At 46.8% G+C, this 22,030-nt stretch overlaps 1 protein-coding gene and 1 pseudogene across 1 annotated transcript in view; one reads left to right on the top strand and one right to left on the bottom strand.

Moving 5' to 3' along the window:
- Positions 1 to 22,030, bottom strand: part of LOC136331912 (zinc finger protein 420-like) — a 320,698-nt gene that overhangs the window by 241,227 nt on the left and 57,441 nt on the right.
- The window catches only part of LOC136330136 (zinc finger protein ZFP2-like), a 91,264-nt pseudogene continuing 91,035 nt past the window's right edge, over positions 21,802 to 22,030 (top strand).

Genomic DNA, 22,030 nt, shown 5'->3' with positions numbered 1-22,030 from the left:
CCAAACCTAACATTCCCCCATCTCTTTTGGGCATGAATCAAATCCTTGATTCTTCATTGGTGGGGAGAATGGTATAAGGCTGAGAGAGGACCACTAGTTTTACTACTTCTAATCTTTCTTTAAAATAATTGAGTAGCTTGTTGAACAAAATGGGCCCTAAGGATAAGAGGCATAAGAGGCCGATACATGAACCTAGCAAAGGGAGAAGGTAAGGCAAAGCACCGTTGAGGCTACTCCACAGGGGGCTTTCAAAGAGCTCTCCTCTTCTTTTTACTAGATCTTCTTGTAGTCTTTTGATTTTGTCTCATACTATACCAGATTTGTTGACATAGAAGCAGCAACGTTCCTGTAAAGCCAGACAGATACCTCCCTGCTCTGCTGTAAGTAAGTCTAAGCCCCTTCTATTTTGCAGGACCATTTCTGCTAGAGAATCTAACTGATCTTGAATATCTTGGATAGTACTAGATATAGCTTGAATATCATCTATTAGCTTGTTAGAAAGCTTAGTATAGGAATGAACGGCCACCCCTAGTCCAGCAGTACCAGTAGCAACAGCCCTGGTAATACCCAGACCTACTAACAATGGAATGAGTGTAACAGCTCTCTTAGAGCGACCTGCAATACAGTCTAAAATAGGAATGGGGACAGGCTCATTCCCAGGTATAATGTCTATATCTGGCAATAGAGTGGCCAGCACACAGACCCCGGTCCAGTTGGTGGGCAAATAAGAGAAAGCTAAGTTACCCCCACATAACAACACTTGTCCCCTGCCAGGGCAGAGGGGGGAGCTGGAGTTAATGAATTCGCTACAATTAGCAAAATCCGCAAACCCAACGTCTATATCAAAGCTGTTATTTTGTGGATGACTTAGGATGCAAGAAACATTGAGGAAGTCTATGGGCTGAACTCTAAAAGGAGTGTTAGCACTGCAATTAGGATGTTGGGTAAGCATAGACTCATTGAACACTGCTGGTAAAGCAATTGGCATGGGTGTGCCTAGTGTCATACAAAACCAGCAATCAGCAGCTAGAGTAAGATTTGAGGCATTAAGTGCCCGATGGGTAGCTAGGAGTATATCAGAGGACTGAGTGTCTAAGTCGACACCTCGTGCTTTTGGCAAAGCCAAAGGATAATAATTAAATTTTGAGTACATAAAGTTAATAATTTGTTCAATTCTTTCTTGCACTATAGATTCCCTGATAGTATCTTGGGGTCCTCCTCCATCCGAAACATGTAGAGGGGATTTCTTAGACCAACATATGGGCTTGCCGCGCGTCTCTTTGCACGAAGTCTGCATGCGGCCATGTGATCCTATCTCCAGGCTAACGCTCGCTCGAGTTCTCTGAAGAATGGCAGTGAAGTAGGTAGTATCATAACTAGTGCATTCCTGAAATTCCTCGTAACAGGAGGAGTGCATTTGATCATAGAAGCTAGTGCACTCAGCAGGACAGGGTCCTGGCTTGCCTTGAATAGGGGGAATTATGTGGGGTTTGTTATTGCAGACCCACTTTTGGGTGATACCTCCCCCTATACCCGGTGTCACGGCGAGGTACGCTATTTTGCTATTACAATCAACCTGTCTTGTGTATTTCTCTGGTCTAGTGGTAGTGGTTCCTCCTCTGCAGTCACAAGGGGAGCCATACAGTGTCCTGAGTAGCTCTTCAGGGTTTGGTGCTGGCCCCAATCCTCCCTCTGAAAAATTTAATAGACACAGTAGTCCTTCTAGGATGTGGACGAGAACCGCAACCTTAAGGGGTCCTTGGGATTTGCATGGACTCTCCATTTTCTCAGGTCCGAGTCCTGGGCCCCTGTTACCTCGTCAAGCTGGGCTGGTTTTATGTGGGAGAGATGGATCCAGTAAAGTTTTTCAACTACCTTGATAGCTGTGGGTGTACTCAGGATCACCTGGAACGGTCCATTCCAACGTGGCTCAAGGTTGCCCTGTCTGTAGTTGAGAATCCACACCCACTGTCCAGGCTCCAGTGGCTCCAGTAGTTGGGAGCTATGTTTCGCATTCAATTGGGCTGATCTCTGGAGGGCTCGTACCTCGCTTCTGATGTGTTGCAGGGCCTGCAAGGACTTGAGGAAATTATGATTAGAAATCTCTAGTTCCCCTCTGGTCAATCGAGGTACAAGGGGCACAGGTTGCCCTAATAAGATTTCATAAGGGGTCCGTTTATTGAGATAGGGGGTACATCTGGTTCTAAAAAGGGCAAAAGGGAGGAGCTCAACCCAGTTTTCGCCGGTCTCCTCTCTTAGCTTAATCATAGTTTCCTTCAGAGTCCTGTTCATTCTTTCTACCTGTCCCGAACTTTGGGGCCTATAAATGCAATGCAATTTCCAATTGATACCTAACTTAGTGGCTAATTCTTGAGATATCCTGGATATGAATGCAGGTCCATTGTCTGATCCTAGGGCTAGGGGAATGCCATATCTAGGTATGATTTCCCTTAATAAGACTTTGAAAACTGTGGAAGCAGCCTCTCCTCGCAAGGGGAATGCTTCCACCCATCCTGAGAAGGTGTCTATTAATACTAATAGATACTTATAACCTGACTTCCCAGGGGTCATCTCTGTGAAATCTATTTCCCAAAATTCCCCCGGAGCCTTCCCCTGATACCTCACAAAGGAAGGTAGCTTCTTATTCTGCACATTTACTCTGGCACAGATGCTGCACCTCGAGACAATGGAGTGGACAATATCCCTGATGTTGGGCCCGGAATAATATTTCTTGACAAGTTGTTCTAACTTATTCTGCCCTAGGTGAGTGCTAGTATGAATATCTCTCACTATTTCCCTTATTATTCCCTGGGGTAAATAGAGCTGGGAATCAGGAAGCTCTATCCATCCCTGCTGGTTTCTCTTTCCCTTCAATTGTATCCCTTCCTGCTCTTCTTCTGGGGAATATCTAGGATCCAGAGGTAGTGTTGGCTTAGGCAGTAATGGTAAAAGGCTCTCTTGTGACCCAATGGCTGCCTTTCTTGCAGCTGAGTCTGCTAGGTTGTTACCCTTTACAATAGGAGTGTCCCCTTTCTGGTGTCCTTTGCAGTGGATGATGGCATCTTTGGTAGGTAGCCAAATGGCATTTAGGAGGGCAAGAATTTCATTGCGGTTCTTAATGTCCTTCCCCCCTGCTGTTAGGAGGCCTCTCTCCTTGTATATGGCTCCGTGGACATGGGCGGGGCAAATGCATAACGGCTGTCAGTGTAGATGTTGGCAACTTTTCCCTCCGCTATCTGTAAGGCCCTGGTTAGTCCTATCAGCTCTGCCCTCTGTGTAGATGTCCCTGCGGGCAGCACTTTCTGCCATAGGACCTTATCTCCCGTGGTCACTGCTGCCCCTGCATACCGCTATCCATCCTTGATAAAACTGCTCCCGTCAGTAAAGAGAGTCAGGTCTGTCTTCTCGTAGGCCTGATCCCTTAAGTCCGGGCGGGAGCCAGTCACTGTGTCAAGGATTTGTTTGCAACTGTGGGCCAAAGTGGAGTCCGGTATTGGCAACAGAGTCGTTGGATTCAGGGCCGCAGTTTTGAGGAACTGAACAGATGGAGGGTTCAGCAGCTGAGCCTGACACTGCATTAGCCACGCATTAGATAGCCACCTGTCAGGAGGTGCTCGCAGCACTTGCTCTACATAGTCTTCCCCAATGACTTGGATGTCCTGCCCTAAAGTCAATTTACTAGCCTCCTTGACTAGTATGGAGGTGGCAGCAAGTGCCCTCAGACATGTTGGCCATCCCGAGGCTACAGGATCAAGTTTCTTGGACAGATAGGCGACGGGCCTCTTCCACGGCCCAAGTTCCTGGCTCAGTATCCCTAAAGCTACCCCTCCCTTTTCTGCTATAAATAGCTGAAAGGGTTTTGCCAGATCTGGCAGGGCCAAAGCTGGGGCGGCCACCAGGACCACTTTAAGCGCTTGGAACGCTTGCTTCTCCTTATCTGTCCATGTGAACTGCTCTTTCTTACCCCTGGTTAGTTCATGCAGGGGTCTAGCTAGTTCTGCAAAGCCTAATATCCACAGTCGGCAGTATCCTACTGCACCCAGGAATTCTCGTACCTGCCTCTTGCTAGTAGGCTCGGGGATCTGCAAGACCATCTGGATTTGCTGCCTGGACAATGTCCTTTGCCTTCCCTGTAAGTTATAGCCAAAATAACTTACAGTTTGCATCACAATCTGGGCCTTCTTGGTGGAAACTCGATACCCCCTTTGCCCGAGATCTTGAAGCAGGTCGGAGGTGGCTTCTTCACACACTCTTTTGTCCTTGGTAGCTATGAGGATGTCATCCACATACTGGAGCAGTACGATTGATGGATGGGAGGAGCGGAAAGCTTGCAGATCTTTGCTGAGGGCCTCATTAAAAATGGTGGGGGAGTTTTTAAACCCTTGTGGTAGTCTGGTCCATGTGAACTGCCCCACCAGTCCATTTTCTGGGTCATTCCATTCAAAAGCAAAGATTTCTTGGCTCTTAGGTGCCAGGAGAATACAAAAGAAGGCATCCTTCAAATCTAGAACGGAGTAATAGATATGAGTTGGGGGCAATGAACTCAGTAAGGTGTATGAGTTGGGCACCATAGGATGAATAGTCTCTACACGCGCATTCACTTCCCGCAAGTCCTGGACCAGATGATAGTCTTGGCTCCCTGGTTTCTGGACGGGAAGCAGCGGGGTGTTCCAGGCTGATTGGCATCTTCGAAGGATGCCTGCCTCCAGCAGGCGCTGCAAGTGCCGGGCGATGCCCTGTCTAGCTCGGGCTGGGACCGGGTATTGCTTGATCCTAACCGGGCTAGCAGTGCTCAGCAGTTGCACCAGGACAGGCGGCTGGTGAGCGGCTAAAACCGGGGGGTTGATTTCCACCCAAACCTCAGGCACCCAGGCATGCAGGGCATCTGGAACCCCTTCTTTGGCCTTTTTACCTTCCAGGACGGTGGCAAGTAAGTGTTCTTCAGACAGTGGGACAGTTACTTCCATGCTGACCTCTGCCTCTTTGTTCCCCATAGGGATTTCCTCCTGTTAGAAGGTTATTGTGGCCTGAAGTTTCTGCAATAAGTCCCTTCCAAGCAGTGGGTAAGGGCAGTCTGGAATGACTAGGAAAGAGTGGGTGATGGTGCCTCGGCCCAAGTTAGTAATTCTTGCGGTGGCCATGGGTAGGCTTCTGCTTTGCCAGTTGCCCCTATTATCTTAGTAGTTGCCTTCTGCATTTGGCCCCGTGGTTTCTTTAGGACTGAGTAGGTGGCTTCCGTGTCGACTAGGAAGTCTATTGGCTTTCCTTTGACTGTTAAGGTGACCATGGGCTCCTGGGAGCCAACGGGAATGGAGCCCTGGCCCCGTCAGTCTAAGGTTTGAAGCAAGACCTCTGGGGCTTGTTTTGGCCTCTGGCTGTCGGCCCTCAACTTTGGGCACTCTCTTTTCCAGTGTCCTTTCTCCTTGCAATAGGTGCATTGATCCTTGTCTATTCACTGTCCCTGGCCCTTTTGCTGTCCCCCTTTTCCTTTGGGGGGTGGTTTCTGAGCAGCAATCAGGATCTTGGCTACCTCCTTTGCTCTGCCAACTTCTGGATCATCCCTGTTGATATATACCTTCTGGGCTATTTCTAATAGCTTACTCCTATTCTCTCCCTCGAACCCCTCAATCTTTTGAAGCTTCTTCCTTGTATCAGAAGCGGCTTGAGTCACAAAGGCTATGTTTATTAGTGTCCTGTTCTCTTCCGCTTCTGGGTCTAAGGGGGTGTACACTCTATATGCCTCCATGAGTCTCTCTAAGAAGGCTGCTGGGGATTCCTCCCTTCCCTGGATGACCTCACTTACCTTGCTAAAGTTGGTTGGCTTTCTAGCTGCTGCCTTGAGCCCCCTTAACAGAGCCCGGTGATACTGGAGGAGCATGTCCCTTCCCCCAGCGGTATTAGGGCCCCAGGTAGGAGGTTGAGATGGGAGAATATCTTCTATTTCCCTTCTTCCCTCCCAAGTTTCCCTCTCTTCTCCCAATACCGCCTTAGCAGCTTCTCTCATTATTCTGTCCCTTTCTTCCAAAGTGAAGAGGGTTTGTAAAATCTGCTGACAGTCGTCCCACATAGACTGATGGGTCCTAAAAATAGTCTCAAGGAGAGATATTAATCCCTGAGGTTTCTCGGAAAATGGGGGATTCTGATGCTTCCAATTGTATAAATCACTAGTGGAAAAAAGCACATAGATGAGGCGAGGAGGTGCCTGTGGGCCAGCATATGGTGCCAGCGGCGCCTCCCGGAGAGGCAAAATGGCTGCGCCTCCCATACCATAGACCGCCCCTCCTTGAGTGTGGGGCGGGCTCAAGAGCCTGCTTACGTCCTGCCACAAGGAATCTGGTTCCTCCTGCCACCGATAAGGTGGAGGGGAATTCACTGGGTCTAGGTGGTCCTATGGTGGTCCAGGCAAAACAGGGTAAAGTCTGGATGGTTCACCAGGCCGTGTCGGGGGATGGGCTTCTCCCTTTTCCTTTTCTTTGATCCTCCCAACTTTCCCATTTTCTGTAGCGAGACAAATCACCTGCCTGCCTTGCTGGCTGTCCTTCAGACACTTTCTGATGTACCCAGGCTGCTCAGTGGCTATATCTACCCACACATCTATATACAGGTATTGGTCTGGGTGTGGTGCTCTATAGACAGTAGCTCTGACAGCAAATAAAGTCGGAAGGTCAAAAGTGCCCTCTGTGGGCCAGCCTACATTAAACGCAGGCCATTCCAGCTGGCTCAAGGTTCAGAGGAAACCTGGACTCGATGGCGGACCTCCATACCCCTGAGCCCTCTTCTGGAAATCAGAAAAATTCTTCAACAGGCACTCGAGCGGGGATCCCGGCACAGACTCCTATTGTCCCATCCTAGATGATTCAGGAATAATGAGGAGGGATAGGATACAGGAGACACACACTAGTAACACAAGGAACACACTTGCTTCTCTCATACTCAACTCAGTCATTCGAGCTCAGACAAAATGCAGCGCAGCGTGGCACAAAAAGATTCCTAATGTTCCTAATGTGACCGGTCACTCCTAAAGTTAACAAATCCAAATGTCAGAGAGCGGTGTCCCGCTCCTGAAAGCCCTGGGTAGGCTACCGGCGGCGTCCCACCTACTACCTCAGGATTGTGTGCTCCAGAGCCCAAAAGCCAAACCAAATGAGGATCCTCAGTGAATACTTACTCAGCTCGAGCTGTCCCTCCAGTCTCCAACTCAAAACTTCGCCGAGGGAGATCCCAGATGAGCCCCAAAAATGTTGCATCCACTGGGTGCAAGAACAAATGTCGGAGACTTTCAGGAGTGTAGATCGTACTTTATTGGCCAGTTTAACTTGTGCAGGGGCGAACTCTCAAGGCGTCCGGAGACACCGTACCCACAAGGGGCTGCAAATGAGAGTCGCGCCTGGCGCTTACAACTAGGTCCTTATATATCCTAAGTGAGCAAGCATTTACAGAAGCAGATGTGGCAGTTAGCTATTCGCTAGGGAGGTTGCGCACGGCATAGCAACAGGGGAAGGGTTTAGCTCAGTGTAGAATTTCAAACATAAACTTCTGATAAGGGTCTCTAACCAATAGAATGTAGGATGTTGGCTCAGCTTTGTGCTGATCTCTTTGTTCTCAGTCTCACAGGGACCCTCTCAGCCCTTCCCTGTTCCTGCTCCTTCAAGAGTTAAACTCTGGCAGCCACAGCACACCTCCCCAAACCTAACAGGTCCCATCAGTCTTCTTTCCCCCAGGATGTCAAGAAGTGCTGTGGCATCCATGCCAGTGCCAGGGAGAGGTTGGGGCAAGAAGGGAGTCTCTCATGCCTTGAGGGGCTCTGGGAATTCTGAACTCCAATGGCCCACACAACTACAGAGAGGGCAGGGTCTGCTGCTGGCCTGGGATTGGGACAGGAGCAGTTCCAGTCTACCTCCCATCTGCCCTTAAAGTAGATCCCTCGGGAAAGGCCAGAAAATCCCTGCTGGGATTTGGGGAGACTTTTTGTTATTTTATAGCCCAGTGGATCCCCTGGCAAACATCTTTAAGGCCTGGGTAAGGGCTAGTCTTTGTTCCTCCTCCAATTATTGAAGACCTTAAAGGCCAGGTTTACAATTTTTTTTGAATGTCTCTTTTTTTCTGTAATATGTGTGTGTTTTTCCCTTATACCTTTTATTGCTAAAACAATACAATTTTTTTCCCAATTGATTAAAATTCTCAATTTTCAAAAACATTAAATTTAAGTGAGAACTAAACCAGTAAGTAATGTTAGTTTGACCAAAGAGGGACACACACCGGTCTGATGAGGTTTATAAGAAGTTTACTTACATATCTGCAAAGGAGACAAGCTGAGACCCTGGTAGCAGCAGCGGAGAGCTGCAGGAAATGAGTGACTGATAGAAAGATGGTTGCGGGCATTTGCTGGCATGGGGTTCCATGCACATGCACATGCTCAGATTAGCATATCCGGTTTGCTGCCTTGAGCAAACACTGTCTCCTTTCTCAAATCAACCCTCAGGTCCCTGCCGATGGCCTTGTCCCAAGTACATTTTCCAGAACCTTCCCCAGGTGGGCAGAAGATGCTTAAGAGGAGGGGGAGAGAGGGCTAAGGAAATGCTTACTGAAGAAATTGCCTGAGTGGAAAGTTGAGTGAGAGAAATTTGAGTTTTAAAGAGGCTCTGGATTTAAAGGAGCCCTTATCTCAAACCTAAGAAGAAATTAGCAATTTTAAATTGATATTTTAAAAGCATATTTTATGACTATCAGAATGATTTTTTAATTGGAAACATATTTATATTTTTAGAAGATATAACAGAGATAAGAGGAACCTTTTGTAAACTCAGGCAAAACAAATTGTATTTTTTGTTAAGAATTTTTAAAGATATTAATTTTAAACAGGTAGTAATATCACATGTCTTTTTAGACCACCTCCTTAAAAAAACAGTTGGAATAACTTTATTTATTTCTATTTTATTTTTTTGTGACAGAGATAGAGAGAAACAGAAAGAGGAACAAAGATGGACAGATAGACAGGAAAGGAGAGAAATGAGAAGCATCAATTTTTCACCGCAGCAGCTTAGTTGTCTTAGGTTTCATTTTTTTTAACCCTGCCAGCACGAGTTTCATTTCAGGGTTTGCGGCAGGTGACCAACCACAAAGGAATGTCCGATGAAGCCATGGACGGTTGAAACTGCTGACGATCGAAAATGCACCAACATCCATAATCGGTGAAAAGCACCCCTGTGCCCAGCAATAGCGACAGCCAATCAGCAAGTGCCCCACTACCCTTCCTACTTCCCTAAACCTAGCTCTTAAAACGTGGCCTAAGTCTGTAGCTGGGGCTGCTCTCCCTTACGAGACAGCCCGGCAGGTTTCTTTTTATTAAAGCCATTACTCTGGTCTTTCGGACTCTGGTTGATTCTATCATTTGGTGCTGAAACCCGGGACAGGGTACTAACTGCCTGGATGATTTCTCTCTGCCATCCAAACTTACAACTAGGGAAGCAGTGGGCAGCGGCAGCTCATCCTGGGCTTACTCCCTGATTCTGTTTGGACATGTAATTGTAGGTTGATTGGCCGGCGTTCTGACCCTGTCCTGAACCCCTACCAGACCAGAGATAGAAATTTTCTTTGAGGTTTTCCTATCCCTGGTAGGTCCTTGTACCTCCCATCCATCCCCAGCCCAGGGTTGTGCTTTGGGAGCACTCTCGTTTAAGTGTCCTGTCTCATTTTCATTTTCTCAAAAATCTAGGTGCCTAGTCAGGTCTCTCCTGGTCCACAGACCCTCTGGACTTGAGACCTGCAGTTACGATTGACAGTCTTTGTCTCTCATTTTCTCTCTACAATAAGTAATCAGGACAGGAACGCCTATTCCCTCTGTTGTTGCTCACCCAGTATGGGCTCCTCCCAATCATGACCCTCAGAGGCTACAGCCCCAGGCTGTCTCTAAAAATCTAGTTAAACTCGGTCTCTCAGACCTCTTCTTCCACAATACAGCCTGACCCCAATATAAACTCGACAATGACGCCCATTGACCAGAAAATGACACAGTTGACATAAACATTCTTATGGACCTATACAGTTTTGCCAATAGACGGGAAAGGCCTCAGAAATTCCCTATGTAGAAGCTTTCTTCTTTCTCCAATCTCTACTCTCCCTCTGTTCCTCTTGCTCGACCTACCACATACCTTTAACAAAAACCCCTTCTCCCCCGTCCTCCTTCAACTCCCCACCAAGCTCTGATCTTTTTGACTCCTCTGACCAAGTGGCGCCACCACCAGCACCTCAACCTCCTGCTCCTCCCCCTCCTCCTCCTCCTTCAGATTCTGACCCTCCTTCTTTCCATCTAGCTGTTCACACTGTCTGTCCATCTGCTTCCTCTTTTTCTCCTCTCTATGCTGACAACTCCCTGCCATCTCTAGAAGCTTAAAAAGGCAGAGTTGTCTATTGAGCTTTGTGAGTAAGTAGCCTGTTTTGTTTCTTTGTTTGTCAGAAAATATCTCTAGTATAATTTTAATTGAGAAAAGTAAAGCACACTCATTTAAATTTCTTAATTTATAATTTGAATGTGAAGTCTTTGTTTAATGTGTAACTGTGTCTGTTTCTAATGCCTTAAAACAGTAATTTTTTTGCCTCTTAAATCAAGGCTTACTCATCCCCACAGACTCTCCCTGCAATATACCCATTCTTCCTGTTCAAAGACCTTCAGGGGCTTATCACCTCGTACAAGACTTATGCTTAATCAATAAGGTGATAGTTTTCCTCCATGCAGTAGTCCCTAATTCCTCACACATTTCCTCAGACACCACTCACTTCACAGTCCTAGACCTCAAGGATGCCTTCTTTACCATTGCTCTGTACCCTGATTCTTACTATCTGTTTGCCTTTACTTGGACTGACCCGGACACTAATGCGGCCCAGAACTTATGAGGACTGTCTTACCCCAGGGGTTCAGAGACAGCCCACACCTGTTTGGGCAGGCACTAGCTTAGGATTTAACAGCATTCAATCTCAAAACTAGTACTCTCTTACAATATGTAAATGACCTGCTCCTCTGAAGCCCCTCCCTGCCTGCCTTGGGGAAACACACTGCCACCCTTCTTAACTTCCTCGCCATGAAGGGATATCATGTCTTCTCTGCTAAAGCTCAACTTCACTCTCAGTCCGTAGTCTATCTGGGCACCTTAACCCCCACCACCTGAGGTCTCACCCTATCGAACTCAGACCCTTCACAGTCTCCAACCACCTACCACTGCAGATCAAATCCTTTCTTTCCTCGGTCTAATAGGCTTTTTTAGACACTGGATTCCCAATTTTGCTCTCTTAGTCAAACCACTCAATGAGATCTCCGGAGCATGGCTCTTAAGGTCTATAATATCCAAGAGGAACAGGAGAAGGCAGACAGCCCAAAAGAGATCAGGCAAAATACTAGCTCTTGGAAGCTGTTCTTAAAGTCTCCAACACCCCTAAGGGCCTTGTAAAACTTCACCAGAGTCCTGCTTCAAGTGTGGAAAGAAAAGTCATTGGGCAAAAGCCTGTCTAGCTCCTCAGCACCTGCCAAGGTCTTGTCCTCACTGTAAGAAAGAGTGACACTGGAAGGTAGACTGTCCCCTTGCTCCTCTAAGGGAGGGTTCAGTCTTTTCTAGCCCTACCTCAGCCACCTATGACCTAACCTTGCCCAGTCTGCTGGCACTTGACACTGATAACTGAAGGTTCCCAGGGCTATCGACCCATCTCACATCACCATCAAAGAGTCTAGGGTAGCCATCCAAGTAGCAGGTAAGCCGATCTCATTTCTTATAGACACAGGGGCCACATACTCTGCCTTGCCCAAATATTTGGGTCCTGCTCATCCCTGAAACATCTCTGTTGTGGGTGTTGATGGTCTTATTTCCTCCCTATTGGCCACGGATCCACTGCTTTGTCTAATACATGGTATCTCCTTTGCACACTCTTTTCTCCTCCTGCCTCAATGCCCTATACCTGTTTTAGGCCATAACCTACTCTCCAAACTCAGAGTCTCTCTCTCCTTTCACTTCCTGTCCTCAGAGTCAGCTCTGTTACTGCTTCTCGGCCAGCCAAATTTGACCAATTTTGTTATAATATACTTCTACCACCCAGCATAGTGAATCTCCAGGGTCTCCTCACCACTCTTATGGCTGCAAAACTCCAGGTAAAGGCCCCCTAGTTTCATGTCTCCAGGTTCCATCTCCACACATGTCTATGAATGACCCTTCCAGTCAACCTGAATCATCACCTAGATAAGCCTGTTTTCCCTTAGGGCCCACTAAAGTCAATCTGACTAAAATCCCAAAAGAAGAAGAACAGCCTGAGCCATGAGTAACTATGATTACCCCCTGACAACAGACAGGATGGAGATTCCAGCTTGCTCCATTCTTCTTATCTCCTTACCCTTAAAGGCATACTCTGTCCCCATACCCTCCCTCTTGGAATCCTCTCATCTAGAAAGCTCTCTTAATCTTATTTAAAATCTTGTTATCAAGACTAACTCCTCCTATGCAGCTAACTGCTGGATATGTCTGTCCGTGTCATCTTCAGCTTACTCAGCTCTCCCTATTCCTTTTTTTTTTTTTTTTTGTATTTTTCTGAAGCTGGAAACGGGGAGAGACAGTCATACAGACTCCCGCATGCGTCCGACCGGGATCCACCCGGCACGCCCACCAGGGGCGACGATCTGCCCACCAGGGGGCGATGCTCTGCCCCTCCAGGGCATCGCTCTGCCGTGACAAGAGCCACTCTAGCGCCTGGGGCAGAGGCCAAGGAGCCATCCCCAGCGCCCGGGCCATCTTTGCTCCAATGGAGCCTTGGCTGCGGGAGGGGAAGAGAGAGACAGAGAGGAAGGAGGGGGTGGGGGTGGAGAAGCAAATGGGTGCTTCTCCTATGTGCCCTGTCCGGGAATCGAACCCGGGTCCCCCGCACGCCAGGCCGACACTCTACTGCTGAGCCAACCGGCCAGGGCCTCCCTATTCCTCTTAATAATACTCATCTCCTTCACACCACACTTATGTACAAGTTTCAGAAAGGGGCCATCTTCTTTGAGAGAGCCAGCACTCTCATAGAGATTACCCCACCTCAGCTGCAAACTGAGCAAACAAGCTACACTAAACCTACTATTCCCAGCTTGACAAGCTCCTTCCACAGCCCTTTCCAACCATGGACTCACACCTATCAATCCTCCCTGGGGGCCAGGTCTACAAGAGGACATGGGGAAAACCCTTCTCCAGCCTACCTGGACAGGGCCCCATACTGTTATCCTGTCCACCCCACCACCATCAAAGTGGAAGGAGACTCACACTGGACTCACCTCTCCCACATTAAGCTTTATCCCACCAATACCCCTAAAACCTACATCTCCACCCCCATAGGTCCTCTGTCTCTCAAAATCTCCACATGTTCCCCTATCCAAGAAGAACTAGACCAGTCCATCTCATAATGCTCCTCCAGGAGGCCATAGGCACTCACAACAGGCAACTACCAATTACCACCTTGCCAGATTCTTCTACTTCCTCCTTCAGGCCTCCGAGGACCTCTCCTGGTTTAGGCCTCGCTCCAGTGAAATTGACGGACTGACCAATTGGTTGCAGGACTTGGCCTGGCAAGGTTCTCTACTTGAATTTTCTCCAGAAGAAACAGTGGCTTTTCAATTTCTTCTTCTCTTCCTCTTAATCACCCCTAAGCCCAACCACCATGCCCCCAGTTCTTGATCTCCTAACAGCAGTTCACTTTCTCTCTTACTGGGTGCCACATATGCCGCCCCATCTCCTCTCTCCTAGAGGCCACATGTATAGAACGCTCTCTTAACCTCACTCAGAGACTTCTAATTAAATCTAATTCTTCCTATGCCATTAATTGTTGGATGTGTATGTCTATGTACATCTCAGCCTACTCTGCCCTCCCTATCCCAAACAACAACAGCCACCTTCTATGGACAGTTCTCATATACCAAACCCCAAAAAGGGGTTCCTTCTTTGAGAGAGCCGACACTCTTATAGGGAATTATCCCACTTCAGCCACCAACCGAGCAAATAAGCTATATCAAACCCATTATTCCCAGCTCGAAAAATTAAAACCCCAAATCCCCTCTGCTCGGGACCAGTCACCCTGGACACCCCCCTGCTTTCACCTGCCCCTTTATGCTTTACTGCTCAAGGTACTGTCCCAGTGGGTCACCTCCCTTCTAACCTCTGCAACACCACAATAACTATACAATCTCCCAAAGACCATCAAAATCATCAAATTAACTATCAAGTCTCTCCAAAAGCAACGGATTATTTTCTAATCCCGTTCGATTCACAGGACGCCCTACTCTTACAGCTTCACAACATAAATGCTCCTATCCCACCACACAGCTATGTCCCTGGCTCACTACCCCTACCTCACAGTTGCAATGCTCAAAGCAGGCCTCTGACCACATCTCTCCCCTAGTTGGGGCTGTACTTTCCTCCACCTTGACCGTCTGGAGTTCAGAGCTGGATGGAAGAAACCGACCCTTTGTCCATCTATTATCTATTCACCTCTCAGCCTGCCTCACCCAATTAGGGGCTTTCTACTTGTGTGGAACCAACACCTATATGTGTATCCCTACTAATTGGACAGGAACCTGTACCCTAGTCTATCTCACCCCAAATATCAACCTAATCCCATCCCATGAGCCTCTTCCAGTTCCTAGTGCACTACCTGTCAATCTAAGGACCAAACGAGCTGTACAGGTAATTTCTCTTCTTGTTACTTTAGGAATCTCTACAGGAGTAGGCCTAGGGGCAGGGGGACTGGCCACTGCCCTGTCTTATTACCTCTCTCCCTCTGAAGACCTCCTAAGCTCCCTAGAAGAAATTGCCTCCACCCAAGTAAAACTCCAGGGTCAAATTGATTCCCTAGCTGCCATCATGCTACAAAACCACCAAGGACTTGATTTCTTAATGGCAGAAAAAGGAGGTATTTGTGTCTTTCTAGGAGAAGAGTGTTGCTTTTACTTTAATCAGTCAGGATTGGTTAGAGACCTGGCAATCAAATTAAAGGAATGAGCCCAGCGAATTTGTAAAAAACAAACTGAATTGTGGAACCAGTGGTTTCGCACAAACTGGGTGTCTTGGCTATTGCCTTCATTGGTCCACTCACTTTCCTATTTATTTTTTTAACTTTTAGACCCTGCCCCTTATATTTGGTCACTAGTTTCTTATAGAACGGCATGCAGACCTTGCCAATCAGAAAATTGGAGAAATCTACCTAGCCCTACACACCAACCCAGAAACCTGCCTTCATGAAACAAAAAATCTGGACCCCTGTAAATACACCCCTACCCAGCAGGAAGCCATCACTGCACCTCTCTACCCCTCACTGAGAGTAATCCTTAGAGAGGCCATAACCCCTCACCGCCCCTACTCAGCAGGAAGAAGTTACAGAAGATGATGACCTCCATCCCCTTTCCCTTGAAGCCTCTTTAGGAATCATTCTCTTTCCTTTTTATAAAAATATATCAAATAGTAGGAAATCTTAGGTTTCATTTCTTTAACCCTGCCAGCACAAGTTTCATTTCAGGGCTTGCGGCAGGTGACCAACCACAAAGGAATGTCCATTGAAGTCATGGACGGTTGAAACTGCTGACGATTGAAAATGCACCGACATCCATAATTGGTGAAAAGGACCCTTGTGCCCAGCGATAGTGATAGCCAATTAGCAAATGTCCTGCTACCCTTCCTACTTCTGTAAACCTAGCTCTTAAAACAAGGCCTAAGTCTGTAGCTGGGGCTGCTCTGCCTTACAAGACAGCCCAGCAGGTTTCCTTTCATTAAATCCTGTTACACTGGTCTTTCGGACTCCAATTGATTCTAGCAAGTTGTTCATTGATTGCTTTCTTTCTTTTTTTTTTTTTTTTTTTTTTACAGAGACAGAGAGAGAGAGTCAGAGAGAGGGATAGATAGAGACAGACACGCAGGAATGGAGAGAGATGAGAAGCATCAATCATCAGTTTTTCGTTGCAACACCTTAGTTGTTCATTGATTGCTTTCTCATATGTGCCTTGACCATGGAGCTACAGCAGACTGAATAATCCCTTGCATGAGCCAGTGACCTTGGGTCCAAGCTGGTAAGATTTGCTCAGACCAGATGAGCCCGTGCTCAAACTGGCCACCTCGGGGTCTTGAACTTGAGTCCTCTGCATCCCAGTCCGACGCTCTAACCTCTGCGCCACCTTCTGGTCAAGGTAATTGATTGCTGTCTTATTTGTGCCTTGCCCCGGGACTACAGCAGACTGAGGGATCCTTTGTTCAAGCCAGGAACCTTGGGCTCAAGCAGGTGAGCCTTGCTCGAACCAGATGAGCCCGCGCTCCAGCCGGCAACCTCGGGGTTTCATACCTGGTAACTCCATTTCTCAGTCCAATGCTTTATTCACTGTGCTACCTCCTGGTCAGGTTGGAATAACTTTATATTTTATTATGTATGTAAATAGTATTCTTTTTTTTTTGTAAATAGTATTCTTAATAGTTGTACAGAAAGCAATAGTTCTCACTTGTCTTTGGCAGCCTTCCAAGAAGGCCTCAGTGAAAGGAGGGAATATGCTACTGAGGTGCTTGGGTTTTAAAAGTGCCAATATGTTTCTGACCTGTGGTTGTGCAGTGAGTAAAGCATCAACCTGGAATGCTGAGGTTGCCAGTTCAAAACCCTGGGCTTGCCTGGTCAATATGCATTCCCTGTTTTTCTTTTCTCTTCTCTGAAATTTACTGTCTGGAAAGGGAAGTGAGATTTTTTTCTACTTTGAATTATTATTATTATTATTCTTTTGAATAGAATTTTTAATAAGAACATGAAAGCTGGTGCATATCATAAACAAAATAAAAAAGTAAAGACAAAGTCAAACAAAAATTTATTTATAAACTAAATCCTCCAGAAGGAGGGACAGAGACACTCATCTTTGTTTCACACCAACTGGTGCCACAGACAGCATTTCCAATGTCCAGATGACATAAAAGCTAAAGGGCAGAGACAGAGAGTCCCCAGTGTGTATAGAACAGCAAACATTTTAGACAGACAGAGGAGAGGTCTCAACCTGAGATTGCCTACATAGAAAAGAGGCAACTGCAGTGCAGACACAAGCATGACACAGAAATAAAACCGGATTAAACCAAATAGCAGAGTAGCAGTCTGGCCCTTCTCACAGGAGAGAATGAGCACATAGCACAAAAATTAACGTGGCAAGACCTTACCGAATACAGAAACAAGTTCCAGATATACAATTCCATTCTATTAAAAGTTAAATGAGTGTCCCTTATACATTCTAATTTTAAAGCAACAAAGCTCATACTATCTAGACGCAGGAATGAGACTGTTGCATAGAGTATATACAGTTAGAACAGTATATTTAAATGCATTGATTTAGTTTAATTTTTGAGTCATTATTTTCTCATTTTGAGAAGAATTTGATAGGTTGAGCAGGACTGACAGAGAGAATCGATAGTGAAAGGTGCAGAAGGCCTGCACACAGGGAATTTCTGACCATTTTTCATTGCAGTGACAGAGGTTAGTGAGGTTTTGTAAGGTTTTGAAACTAAAAGTGTGATTTTCCAGCAATTAAGAATAATTGTCTAGTTTATTCAGAGGCCAAATTGTTGCAAAAAAAAAAAGAATTTTTGCTTGATTTCTTTTTTAAGGTGAGATGATTTATATTTTTGAAGAGAGAGCCTAAGGCAGTGGATTCTGGAGGTGTGGAGTGTGGGTTGCCCACAGTGAGAGGAGGGAGAGAAGGGCAGCAAGGGCAGGGGGAGTGACTTAACTACAATCTCTGAGAGTGACTTTCTATTGACAGGCGTCCCTACCAGTAGCGGAGTCACCCTGAGTGAGTGAGTGAGTCCCTGACATCAGGCACCCCGAGTCTAAGGGATGCTAACTTGAGAGGGTCTCCAGGCCTAGCTGAGGACTTCTGAAGTGAGTTGAGGGCCAAAGCCAAAGGAGAGTGAGTGGAGTTGACAGACCCAGTGAGAGGGATCAGAGAGTCACTCACCAGAATGGATGACTAGTTGGACGAAGAAGTCAGCAATGGAGAAGAGAACCTCCCAATGTCTGGCATCCTTGGCTGGCTCAGGAGGGTCACCGGGAAGAGAACCGGCACAGATCAGCCCTGCAACCCCGAGCAGGGTTCAGATGTAAGTCTGAAACCAGCTGTCACTGCCCACCGCTCTATGTGTTGCAAGCTCAGGGTAGTTGGGATCAACAGTGCTGCTCCAATCCTGCCCCTAAGAGACTCTCCCAGGTTTGGGCACCAAATGTTAGCTAGGTCGAAGTGAGGACACATGGGCCTGATGAGTTTTATAAGTTTATTTATGCATCCGCTAAACAGCTGGGATGAAATCCTAGTGGCATCAGCACAGAGCTGTAAGGAGCAGGTGTCTGAAACAGGGGTTCTTGCTGGCATTTGTGGCACGGGTTGGGTGCACCGGACCTGGTCAGATTAGCATATCTTGGTTTGTTTCTTTGATCATAGACTGTCTCTATCCCTTCTTTTATTTTTTAAATTTATTCAATGTTTTAGAGGGGAAAAACAGAGAAAGAGACAGAGAGAGAAAGGGAGAAGAAGCAGGAAGCATCAACTCCCATATATGCCTTGACCAGGCAAGCCCAGGGTTTCAAACCGGTGACCTCGGCATTTGAAGTTGACACTTTATCCACTGTGCCACCACAGGTCAGGCTCTATCCCTTTTTTTAAAAAGATTTTATTTTTTCACTTTAGAGATGAGAGAGAGAGAGAGAGAGAGAGAGAGAGAGAGAGAAGAAGAAGAAGAAGAAGAAGAAGAAGAAGAAGAAGGAGGAGGAGGAGGAGGAGGAAGCATGAACTCCCATATGTGCCTTAACCAGGCAAGCCCAGGGTTTCAAACTGGTGACCTCAGCACTCACAGGTAAAGGCTTTATCCACTGCCTTTTTTATTGCATTTATTTTATACTGAAAAAAAAAACAAACAAATCCAGAAAGACATATGTCCAAATTTTGCACCAATTCATTGGTCTTTTCTCTCTTGTAAATATGTTTATTTTCCTCCCTTGTAAATATACATACAAGCAACAAAACTTGCCAAAACAAAATGAATTTTTGACTTTTATTGACAACTGAGTTTTCTCCAAATGATTTGAGTTTCATGAAGTGTTCCAGCAGCCCCATATGTATTTGCTTGTGAACACGAGTGTGCACACTGAAATGTCTTTCATGCCAACATGGCTTTGGGAAATACTACACAGCACTGTATGATCTTCATAATCTGCATTCCACAGGTCCCAAATCCTGTTACTAACATTATATAGTTTAAAAAAGGTATTTAGGAACCCATACATAGAATGATTTGACAAAAGCATTACATTAAACTTTCAGTCCCTTCAAAATCAACTGTAGCAATTAAAACTATTATGTATAATATGAATATAATCAAAGTAAAACTCTGTCAGAATGGTTTCTAAGTTCTCATAACTGAAGAAAATCTCTCCTGGTATCAAACGCAACATTTACAATAAAGATAGGAAAGTTTTGATCCATTCTTCATAATTAAGCAAATAAAATGGTTATAATAGAGAAACTGCAATTATAATCAATTTGGAAGGATTATTGGCAAAATGAATTTTCACAGAGCATCAGGAATACACCTTGGCAAAGATAATAATATACAATGAATACATTCATGTATTTAAGCAAGACTCCAATACATTATTAAAAAACATTATTAAGTGTCAGACAATAGGCCCTGGCAAGTAGTATCAGCAGTAGTGTCGGCACAGCATGTGGAAGTCTCGGGTTGGATTCCTAATCAGGGTACACAAGAGAAGTGAACATCTGCATTTCTACCCCCACCCTCTCTCTTCTCCTCCTGCTGCCATGGCTTGAATGGTTCAAGCAAGTTGGACACGGGAGCTAAGGATGGCTCCATGGCTTTCCTCAGGCGCTAAAATGGCTCAGTTGCTGAGCATCGGAGCAAAGGACACAGATGGGCAGAGCATCACCTGGTAAGGGGCTTTTTGGGTGAATTCCTGTCAAGGTTCTTGCAGGAGTGTGTCTCTCTGCCTCCTTGGTTCTCACATAATAATAATAATAATAATAATAATAATAAAACATTAGGCAATATACATTTAAGAGAAATCTTTTTTTAAAATGAGATTTCAACTTAAATGTTTTTATTCAGTTTAGAGATGGGGGGAGAGAAACATCCACTTCTTGCCCATTTATTCATGCATTCATTGTTGATTCTTCAATGTGCTCTGACCAGGGATCAATCCCACAACCTTGACATATTGGGAGGCTTCTCTAACCCAGTGAGCAATTAGTCTAAAGCCATCTAATAAAAATCTTACAGCCTGACCAAGTTGTGGGCCAGTGGGTAGAGCAAAGAGCTGGGATACTGAGGACCCAGGTTCAAAACCTGGAGCTTGAGCACAGGATCTCTGGCTTGAATGTGGTCTCATAGATATGACTCGAAGGTCACTGGCTTGAGGCCAAGGTTGCTGGCTTGAGCAAGGGGGTCATGGGCTCAGTTGGAGCCCGCTTCCTCGGCCCCATTTTTGCCCCATCCTCATAAAAGCACATATAAGAAAGCAGTCAATGAATAACTAAAGTGTTACAACTACCAATTACTGCTTGTCATCTTTTTCCCTTCCTGCCTGTCTGTTCCTTTTTCTGTCTCTCTTGGTAAAAAAAGAAAAGAAAAGAAAAGAAAATCTTACAAACAGTGTGTATGTCAAAGTTGTTATCCAACATTTAATCCCTGAGGTGTCATGATAATCTTGAAAATTATTTTTTATTGATTGATATTTAAGCGGGCATGGCAGGGCCAAGAGAGAGAGAAACGTAGATTTTTTTGTTCCATGCAGTTATGCATTCATTGCTTCCTTCTTGTATGAGCTCCAACCCATTACCCACAGCCCTTAGTGGATCAGGAGGACAGTAACACACTGAGCAACCCGGCCAGGGACAGGTCATATTAACTTTGGGGAAAAAACCTTACACATTTTATTACCTTAGTCAAATTCCAAGACATACAAAAAATATAACCCCCGAGAAAGGTGGACGGGAGCCACGACAGAGGCAATATGGCCCCGCCCGTTTCCCCTGAGAGGAAAGCGCTCAGATGGGCGGTAAACCCGCTGGGATTTTGAGGCGACGCGCACGCGTAGTTTCTTCCGAACTGAAAGCCGCTGTAGATTTGCGAAGTCCCTTGATATCTGGTGATGCTCATACCGGTCCCCATTCTTGCACGCGGGGAGTCTGAGTGTCGCTGCGGACGCTGAGAGCCCCGCATCCGAGCCCGCACTGGTGAGTGCAGAGTCCCGGTGACAGACCCCGAACCTGCTCGCTTCGCTGCCGGGTGGAGGCTCCGCGTAGGTTTCCGGGGAAACTCTGAGACAGCCCCGCCGTCGGTCGTGGGACACCCCCTACCGCGGATTTTCCTGCCTCCGTCTCGAGGGGGCAGCCCCCCCCACCAGCTGTTTAAAGTCCCGGGAGACGGACAGTGTGCGCCCCTCCCCTTGCCAGGCCTCTCTCGGCCCGTAGAGCCCGGACTGCCCCCCACTTCCGGCCTGGGGACCTGCGGACCCCCTCCTGAGACCCCACCCCATTTAATAAGAGGCCAGAGTGCAGGAAGAGCACACTCTCCGTGGGGCTGGGATTCGGGGCGAGAACGCGGGGTCCCCATTAGAGCCCCCGGCCCCGTGCGGGGAGGGCTGTGTGGGAGCGGCGACAGCGAAGGGGCCCCGGGGACGCGCAGAGCGGGGCTGGGAGGGGTCAGGGGACGGAGAGAGACACGGGAGGGGGAGGAGAGGTCAGTGAGGGGCCATGAAGAGACGCCAATGTGGGGGTGCGGGGGGACGGGACCGCGGCGGGAGAGTGACAGTAACCGGGGAGAGGAGCGCGAGGGGAAGGGGAGAAACCTCGAGGAGAGGGAGGGGGCCGGAGAGAAGGGCGCGCAGGGAGCGGGGCTGGTGAGCAGAAGTGCGGGTGGGAGAGGAAATTTTTTTTCTTACCAAATGTATTTACCTTTTATCACACATCTTATATTTAATTCATTAAAAAAAACCC

The sequence above is a fragment of the Saccopteryx bilineata genome, chromosome 3 (assembly GCF_036850765.1).
Source record: "Saccopteryx bilineata isolate mSacBil1 chromosome 3, mSacBil1_pri_phased_curated, whole genome shotgun sequence".
Taxonomy (NCBI): domain Eukaryota; kingdom Metazoa; phylum Chordata; class Mammalia; order Chiroptera; family Emballonuridae; genus Saccopteryx; species Saccopteryx bilineata.
Note: the sequence above shows the minus strand (reverse complement) of the source record. Positions and strands in the feature narration are given on the sequence as shown.